We start from the raw sequence: 10,120 nt of genomic DNA, 5'->3' as shown, positions 1-10,120 counted from the left end.
CTACGTCTCAGAAGGGCAGTGATGCATTTGAATTGTGGTGCTGGTGAAGAATATTGAAAGTACCATGGACTGCCGGAGAACACACTAATCTGTCTTGGAAGAAGTACAGCCAGAATGCTGTTAAGATGCGAAGCTGGAGAGACTTTGACTCCCGTACATAGAACATGTTACCAGGAGAGACCAGTTCCTGGAGAAGGACCTGGTGGTTGGCAGGGTGGAGGGGCGACAAAAAAGAGGAAGACCCTTTGCAAGATGGATTGACACAGTGGCTGCCAGAAGGGGGTTCATCAAGAACAATTGTGAGGGTAGTGCACGACCTGGCAGTGTTCCGTCTGTTGACCTCAGGGTCATTATGAGTCAGAACCAAATCATGATACCTAGCAACAGCAGCTCAGAGACCTTACTACGTTCACCCTGTGACCATAATCTTGCCTTTCTGTTTGTTCCTCACACACAAAGAACGCTTAAGATGAACACACTTAGAGATATGTAGGCTGCCCAAACTGCTATTTTGATGTGTTCTAAACTGAAGAGAGCAGAGTTCTTTGGGAAAGGGTTACAAATATGGAAACACCACATTTCTTCAGAATTGTATAGACCTAGAGGGAGGGTGTGTCCAGAAACTATAACTTCACAGTTTAATATTTTTGTTTAATAAAGATTTCTACAATTTTAGCAATACTTTTTTACTTACCCTCATGTACACATGTACAAGATGACTTCAAAAGTTTGTTAAATATTCCATAATCTTTTAATTTAATTTCCCACTAACATCTTGAAGCCCACTTGTGTGTGTGTATAAATTATGAACTGTTTTAGAGTAAGTTTCAGACATCATACTATAAGGTTGGTTCTTAAATACTTTTCTCCATTTTCTAAGAATAAGGAGGCTTACTGGTGCCGTTAGGTAAACATTGGATGGCTAGTGGAAGGTCAGAGGTTCAAACCTACCAACTTCTTCTTGAGAACTGCAAATCTTTAGGAAAGTAGAAGGTTGTGCCTTTCTCCTGGTTTTGCACTGGTACTTTGTGACCCACTATGCCACCAGAGACCACACTAATCATAGACCTTATTAAATTTCTGCACAATTTTCTAATCATGTAATTCATGGCTTTTTCAGGATCTAAAGGGATTGCACGTTGCATTTAATTTTTTACATCTCTTTTGTTTACTTTGCTTTGAAGTGTCCCTTCAATCTTTCTTTTTTTTAATTAATGACTTTGAGATATATATATATATGTATTTTTTTTTAATTTAAGGGTCAGAGCACTTATTTTGCAGAATGTACCTTAATATGTTTTCTGGTGTTTCCTTATGGTTAAATCCAGTTTATGCATTTTTGCACAATTTTATTGTTGTTTTTAGGCCCTGGAGCGTAAATTTTGTCTCATAAGAACCACAAGTGACATAGCATAACTGCCCATACAGAATTTTCTTGCCAGTAACTTTTGCAGAAGCAGATCACTACATTTGTCTTCCCTGGAGTCACTGGATGGGTGAGAAATGCCAACTTCTTGGTTACATAATGACAGCGTTTCTGTGTCAGCACAGCACATCTGGAGGAAATATGAGGTTAGTTAACCCATTATTAATGATTCCCACTGCGTTTTTCAATCATAAATGTACCATTTTTCTATTTTTATGACCAGAGATTTAAAGTGATCTCTAGTAGGGCTAGTTGTTGGCAAGGCAACTAGTGTGCCTCATATTATCTTGGGTCTCCAACAACCCAAGTAATCACCAAAGCAAATATGCTCAGCTAGATGACGTTTGATATCGTCCCTCTCATCTGCACTGGAGATGCACTGCATCTCAGCTTTTGATTTCTGCTCCATTGCTACTCTACACAGCAGGGTGGGGTGTTTGTGGTAGATAACCAACTTGCATAGCACACGTGTAAGTGGCAGAATTAATGCCCACGGGGTAACTCGTTACCAATAGAGGCTGGAAGCCAGTGGATAGATGCTTCTCTCTTCTACCCTTTGTATCTAAAATTGTGAGGCCTATTCTTTTTTTTTAAATCATTTTTATTAGGGGGTCGTACAACTCTTCACAACCCATCCATCCATCCATCCATCCATCCATCCATCCATCCATCCATCCATCCATCCATCCATTGTGTCAAGCACATCTGTACATTTGTTGCTGGGGCTCATTTTACATGGCTTTTTAGAAAGTTTCAGGGGGATCACATGCATAACTTGAGATGGCCTGTTTCCATCGCGGCCCTCCCCGTTTATTCTCCCCAGTGTTTTCTATCTTGACTTGATACTATTTAACGAAATAGTCTATCGCACATAACATTGCACTTCTCTTTTCCGCAGGTACCTCCACTCAAACAATTGTGCTGAAAATCATTAGGGATAGTGGGCTGGAGAGTTGGCACATTAGAACACAGCCCTCCCTCACCACTTTCAGGTTGATGCTGACTCTTAGTGACCATCCAGGCAGGATAGTGTCGAGACTGTAACTCTTCACAGGAGTAGAAAAGCTCGTATTTCTCCCAAAGAGTGGCTTATGGTTTTGAACTGCTGACCTTATGGTTATCATACCAATGAGTAACCCACTATACCACTAAGGCTGTAGAATTAAGCAGCATAAGCCAAATGATATATTCTTGCAGGCGCTAACCTCACCAGAGCTTCCTTCTTATCTCTGAACCAAAGTGTATGCATGTCGTCATTCCTCCCGCTCCATTTAAACTCTGCATTTTGGCACTCTCTTCAAGGTCCCTGCCCATTTACTTGTAAATTAGAGTGCCCTGGGAGCCTCGAGGGCATTGCAATAGGATGGCCCATTTCGTGAGTTTGGATGATGAAGCGTGCACACCTCTCTTCCTTCTCCTTTTCAGTATCCTGCACTTCAAATTTCCTTTTCCTTTCCACTAGTTATTTCTACTTTGTCCTTTATCTCTGATAGGCAACTCATTTTCCTTTTCGAAAGAAAATAAAATGGGAAATATGAGGCAATCATTTATTCCTTCTTAGTAGGAGAAAGTTTGGCACAGGGAAAGTTTCCAAGAAGAAAGCAGCACAGTCCCCAGTAATGAATGGAATGGAAAGTTTTAAGAACTGGAACATACCTGGCCCTGAGCATCAAGAAGACGGGGAATTCTTCCTTTGCTTAATGCTATGACATAGATGAAACTTCAAACGCCTTTTATTTTGATGAAGGACTTTAATAGTTGTTTTCATCATAGACTTCACTAGAAATCTGAGATAATATGATTTTACCTGACACAAGTCAGGTAACTGAAAAATCACCTTCATAGTTGTACGTTCTATTCCACGTTCTCTGCCGCTGTGATCATGCAGGTCTGTGGCTGGATTTCCTTTTTCCCTGATAATGTTATGTAGCTGGCTACATCCTCCTGAAGATAATAAGGATGAATGGTCTACTTGGAGCAAACTCTTGTCCTCAGATTGTTGACAGGCACTATAATTTAATTAAGTTGTTATACTGAGCAGGCTCTTGTTGTGGAAGGAGCCACAGAGAATCTTCCATCCAAATTACGTTCCATTGTAGGAATTCTTTGCAGGTTAGCAAGTTTCAGTCCAATAATTTTTAACCCCTGGATACCAGTTGTGTGGAGTGTCCCAAGTATTTTGTTGCACTGGTTTTATTCCATGTTGTTTCCCTCCCCTGATCTCAAGTTGCATTATAAGAAAGTACATGCTGTAGGTCAGAAAACAAGATGAAACTACTAACTCCATGTAGTGAAACCATGTGGTTGGAATTGTCTTGCATGTCAGAGTGATGGATCTGCAGCACCTCGACCACATTCTCTCTTTACAGAGCTAAAGGCACATTTTTTGGGAGATGATAGGAGAGTAAGTAGTCTACAGCCATGGGGTAGTTCACAGTCTCCAAGTAAGTTAACCAGTTAGGAGACTTTAGCAGTAAAACTGGACAAGAAATCACAGTAGATGATCTCCCTCTCATGGCCGGTCACTACTGGCCTTGCTGTTTTAATTCATGGCTCTTACAGAATAAAAAGTAGTGGCAATGCATGCAACAGATCACTGTTTTACAGTCAGCACTAACAAGGGGTGGCACCAAACATCAGACAGAAAAAAACCTTTAAGCCTGTGAGGTAACAAAGATTGAAGCTATTATTAATAGGTTGAGACTAAAAGAGAAGTCCCTGAATTACATTATTTTCAAAAATTCTCTCTTAAACAGAATTTAAAAATTCTCTTTACTGCCACTTAAGAATGAGTAATATGACAGTGAAGAATGAGTAGTATAATAGAAGGAATGATAGTATAAGGAATAGCAAGTGTTAAGTTAACAGGAACTTCCAAAATCTTGGTTACTCTGAGTACCAGCAGCCAAGCTATGGCTCTATTATCTCTATTATTGAAAGTAATAGGAGATGGATAGCTTAAAAAAGAACAGGGAAAGTATTTATTGATAAGTCCACTCCTTAATGAACTAGACTAAATGAAACAGTAAAAGTATGTAACTTATATACTCTCATAGGCTCTCAATTGAGTAGGTGATCTTACTAGTCAGTCAATTGCTGTTCTTTTTGCAAGAGCTCCACCAAGTGGTCATCCAGCAGGTGGGTGAAAGACTTAGAAAACTAAATTAAGAACCATTCTTAATTCTTAGAATTAGGAACTATTCTAAGAAAGAATTCTCTAACCAAAGATAGATGAAAGTCAATTCTATGTCAGCGGAGAGATTCGGATTCAAGCATCATGTTTAGATCTATCATCGGTTTCTCACCAACATTTGTTTTGAAAACTTTCTTGTCTTTACTTGAACTATGCTTGCTCTTTGACCTCATGACCCCTGTGTTTTAAGTCCTGCATTTTCTCCTAATCAATCGGCCCTTTCTGTCGACACATCTCGGCCTGTTTTGTCCCAGACAGTGGTGTCCACTACTTAAATCATGCTTCTGGTGTTACTTTCAGCTCTCAATACAGCCATCCAATTTCTCTGACCCGAACTGAACAGGCAAGAGTCTTAAGTGACAAGAGTCACACAGATGTGCAAATTGCATGTTTACACTACACACGACTACTTTCTGACAGACTGGACCTTCAGTTATGACCCATATGTGTCTGGTCAACCCACAGTAGCCATTTCAAACTCTTCTATTTTTCCCTTCAAATCTCCTTCCTACCAGAAACTCTTCCTAATCCCAGCATATGAGAATTCTACCCAGTTCATGAGGAAGCTTATTTTCCCTCCTTCAAAGCTTTTTGGTGTCTGTAATTCATCTTCTGATGGAAGAAGTACCCAACTGAAGACTCATTCCTCTATCTGCCCTTGTATAACACCCCCCTTGAGCTACTTGGTGACATTCTTTGATTAGTCATCTCCCTTCTGATAGCTCAGAAAGGAAGCATCGTAATGGTTCATATCATCAAAGATGAAAATGAAAAAATAAGACTAACTTACAGATTGAGATTTTAAGATAAAATCGAAATAAATTAACTCAGAAAAATTTGTGGGAAAATGGGATTTTTCTAGAAGGATACGGGCATAATTAATGCTGTTTCTAGAAAGATACTGGCAAAATTCATGTCTTTTTTCCAGAGACTGCTCTTGCTTGATAACATGTTCAAAGTAAGTGAGCTAGATGAAGTTTCACAATCTTCGCTTCTAAGGAGCACGCTGGTTGTACTTCTTCCAAGACAGATTTGTTTGTTCTTTTGGCAGTCCACAGTATTTCCTATATTCATCACCAACACCCTAATTCAAATGCATCAATTCTTTGGCAGTTTTCCTTATTCCTTATCCAACTATTACATGCATATAAGGTGATTGAAAAATGCCCTGGCCTGGATATAACTCAGAGCATGGAAGAAAACACTGAACATACAAACTTCCAGAGGGCAGAAGCCTCGGGACCATAAAAATATGAAGCTGAGGACTTTCTGGTCATCTTAATTTACATACAAACCAAAGTTCAATACCTTCCCACTCTGTGAGACAAACTCCTAGCAAAGAATCTTTTGATTGGCCTCTTGTTTTTTTTTAGTGTATCTGGTCATTTTTTTTTAATCATTTTAGTGGGGCTCATACAATTCATCACAAAACATAGATCAATTGCGTAAAGCACACTTATACATTTGTTGCCCTCATCATTCTCAAAATTCGCTTTCCTCTTGGGTTCCTGGAATTAGCTCATTTTCCTTTTTTCCCCTCCTCCTCCCTCCCCACTGATTGGCCTCTTTAAAAAAAAAAAAAAAAGGAGAAGGCAGAGCAGCCCACAGCCCACTGACTGGTTTCTAAGCCAGTCAATGTTTATAGCAGTTGAAAGCCTCATTTTCCTCCCCTGGATTGGCTGGTGGTTTCGAAGCGCTGACCTTGTAGTTAGCAGCCCAATTGTGCTACCAGGTTTTTCTGATTGGCTTAGTCCACCATACTTGTTCTCTCACCATAATCTTTCAGTCTGTATACTGAGCAAATAATCAGAGAAACTGCTTTATATGAAGAAGGACGTGGCATCAGGTTTGGCTTATTAACAACCTGCAGTATGTAGATAATACCACCTGGCTTCCTGAACCTGAGAAGGACTTGAAACACTTGCTGATGAAGATCAAAGATGGCAGCCTTCAGTCAAGGCGGCCAAAATCCTCACAAATGGACCAAGAGGTAACATCATGATAAATGGAGAAACTTTTGAAATTGTCAAGGATTTTATCTTGCTTGAATCCACTAACAATGCTCATGGAAGCAGCACTGCAGATTAAAAGACGTATTGCATTAGCCAAATCTTTTGCACAAGACCTTTTGAGGGTATTGAAAAGCAAGTATGTTACTCTGAGGATTAAGGTGTGCCTGACCCAAGCCACGGTATTTTCAATTGACCCATATACATTTGAAAGTTGAACATTGAATAAGGAAGACTTGAAACACAGGGAATCCAAGACAGATAAAACCCTCAGGACTAATAATGAGAGTAGTGATACCCAGAGGGTAAGGGTAAGGTGGGGGGCAGGGAGGGAGAAAGGGGGAATGAATCACAATGATTGATGTATAGCCCCCCTCCTCCCATGGGGACCAACAACAGAAAAGTAGGTAAAGAAAGACAGCAGTTGGTTTTTAAGACATGAAAAAAAAATTATCAAGGATTCATGAGGGAGGGAGGGTGGGGAGGGAGGGAGAAAAAATGAGTAGCTCATACCAAGTGCCCAAGTAGAAAGAAAATATTTTGAGACAGATGATGGCAACATATGAACAAATGTGCTTGACACATGAATATATGTATGGATTGTGATAAGAGCTGTGGGGCCCCCAATAAAATGATTAACCAAATAAAATAATAAAATGAAGGAAAACAGATCCAGGGGTTTGGGGCTTGCACTAAATCCTAGGTCCAAGTTAAGAATAATCAGTTCTTACATCCTGGCCCTGCTCACTATTCACCTGCATGAAATGATCACTGAAGATAAGGGTGCTACAGAAAAGTGTGGTGAAAAACATAGATGGTGCCTGGCTATCAACTGGAAGAGTCTGGGGTCTTAAAGGCTTGTATTCAAACAAGCAGCCATTCTAAGGAGGAGTCAACTAAATCCACATGAGGCAGCACACCTGCTTGTGTGATCCAAGATGATAATTACAAAATATGAATATGGTGAGAAGAAAAGCATCAGAGCTAAAATTATGAGCACCCAATTTGTGGAGGGCTATGTAGGACCGCGGGAGTCCAAAAGTCATCTACAGTGTATTTAGTCAACCTGAGATACTGGCAGATCCGCTCTAGCCACAAGCAAGAGTCTCCCAGAGCCTAACTATTGGGCAGAGACCGTTATCACCCTCATTATGCTGGATAGAACTGGACATGTGGCTTGGTGACCACCCTATAGATGTGCCCTCAATTTGTACTGAGTGCAAGTATCTCTTACTGGTTCCATGACAGACATTACTTCCTTGGTTTCTTGAACATTGATGGGATCTTTTTCTTCATATGCATTATATGTATTTTTGTCTTTGTGCTATTATGATTTTATTCTCACCACTTTAATCTGATGTTGTCTTTTATTATTCTCTGTTGGGTCTCCCAGGTGTGAAGCACCGGAGGAGTGGATGCATAATGATAATATTTGATACAAGGGAATATAAGGAATACAGAGGTAGGGATAGGGAGGGAAAGGGGATTTCTGGAATAAATAATGAAGGCGGGAGTGGGGAGGGAGCATCAGAATGGATTCTGATTGTACAACTCATTTTAAAGCTGATGTAACCATGGGGGGGTGGGCTGGAACACTCTAAAATCGATCTGATAATGATTGTACATTTTCCTCCATATGATTGAATTGCATAATATGCAAACTACATGCCAATACAACTGTTTGAAAAACTAAAATGAAGGAATATATTCTGATGTTACCTTTCTGTTTTTTTGTAGCCAAGCTCCATAAATAATAGTATTCACGTTTACCTATACCCCTTCTTTCTTCATCTCCTTCTTTTCTTATTAAGTTATTATCTATATTTTTTTATTCCACAATTTTGTTGAAAATTTTCTTTTTCTATGCATGATAGTCCATCTTTATTGTTTTCTTCCTTCTTTATTTATTTTATAAACAGTTTTATTGGGACATAATCCAAATATCATACAATTCAATAGTTCAATCATACTCACAAGAGTTATACAATCATTACCACAATCATATTTAGAACATTTTTTCTTTCTTGTACTACTCCTTTTAAAAGAAATTTTTAATCCTTTTTTCCAAATAGTTTTATTGGCACATAATTTACATATAATACAATTGAGCAGTTTAATTGTTCAATCATTTCGTGGGGAATTCACCACCATATCTACCTTAGAGCTTTCTCCCACATATTCACTACTGACTTTTGTACAAGATGACTGATGAACATTTCTCCTTCCTAAGTCCTTCTCCTTTGATTCATAGAACACAATTATTTCTTCTTTAAAAATTTTAAAAATTAGATACTCCTAAATCTCCACTCTGAGTTCCTTTACTCATGCTTAAGCCTCGTCGCCTTTTCCATGGCTGTACAGTTCTTCTCTTCTCAGACTCCTGCCTTTAACACAAAGGTTATCTCCTGTCAAAGCTTCTTCTTGACTTTTAAAGTGACTACACATTTTTAGCCTTTGAATATGTAGTAAAAGTCAGTGTAGCGATGAACTTTCCTCTTTGTCTTAATTCTGTTCTTCTGTTTGCATGCTCTCTTTTGATGAATGGCACATCTCTTATCCAGCCTTTCAACGAATTCCCAGAGAGCTTCACTAGACCCCACTCACCTGTTTCAGCCACTGAACCCTGGGCATTTACTTCCTAAACATCTCTTGTCCTGCCTACATGCATTACCACTCTTGTCAATAAAATCTGCATAACCTCTCACCTAGATTTCCACATTAGCTTCTTCAAGACCACTCTTGCCTCATGTGCTTCCTTTGTTTCACAGAGTGATCTTTCTACAATGGTCATCTGATCTACGAGGTAGGATATAGTCGTTTATTTTTCAGGATAAGCTTCAAAACTCGTACACATGTTCTATCTATATTTGTCCCCTTTTCAAGCCTCATTGATGCCTACTTCCTTTTCTTTATACTTTGAAACAGCAGGGCTTCCAGCGGGAGGGATTAGAATTGTTTTGTAACCTTGTCTGAACAGAAGAATCTCCTGGAGCATTATTAAACATGCAACTCTTGGCCTGGTCCTAAGTGTATTGAATTGGAAATCCAGGGCAGCGTTTGTAAGTCCATTTACTGAATAAACATCCTTAATCGGTCCTTATAACAGGGTCAGCTTGTGAAATACTGCCTTACTGTATCTAGCTAGTACTTTTGCTAAAGTTGTTTCTTCATTGTGCAATGCCTTCCCCCCTGTTCCTCCACAACTTCAGTGAGTGCCACCTCCTGGGGGACCCTCATTCTGACTCAGAGGCTCTGTCTTCTCTGCGCTCTAGTTTGCTCTCCTGTCAGAGCCCCCAGGTCCCAGAAAAGCTGCACTTGACTGATTTGCTTACCTTTCAGTTCACCTACGAACTCATTGTTCCGCTTTCTTTCTCCAGTACATAATCGGCAAGCAGCAGAAGATATTTGTAAACAATTGCTTTGATAGGTAAAAATGAATAAACAACTCATTATACTTTTCCTCACTTTACAACTGAAGACAAATGTATGGTA

This window comes from Echinops telfairi, unplaced genomic scaffold, assembly GCF_000313985.2.
Source record: "Echinops telfairi isolate 266 unplaced genomic scaffold, ASM31398v2 ScPeMD7_7469;HRSCAF=8507_1, whole genome shotgun sequence".
NCBI classification, from domain to species: Eukaryota; Metazoa; Chordata; class Mammalia; order Afrosoricida; family Tenrecidae; genus Echinops; species Echinops telfairi.
Note: the sequence above shows the minus strand (reverse complement) of the source record.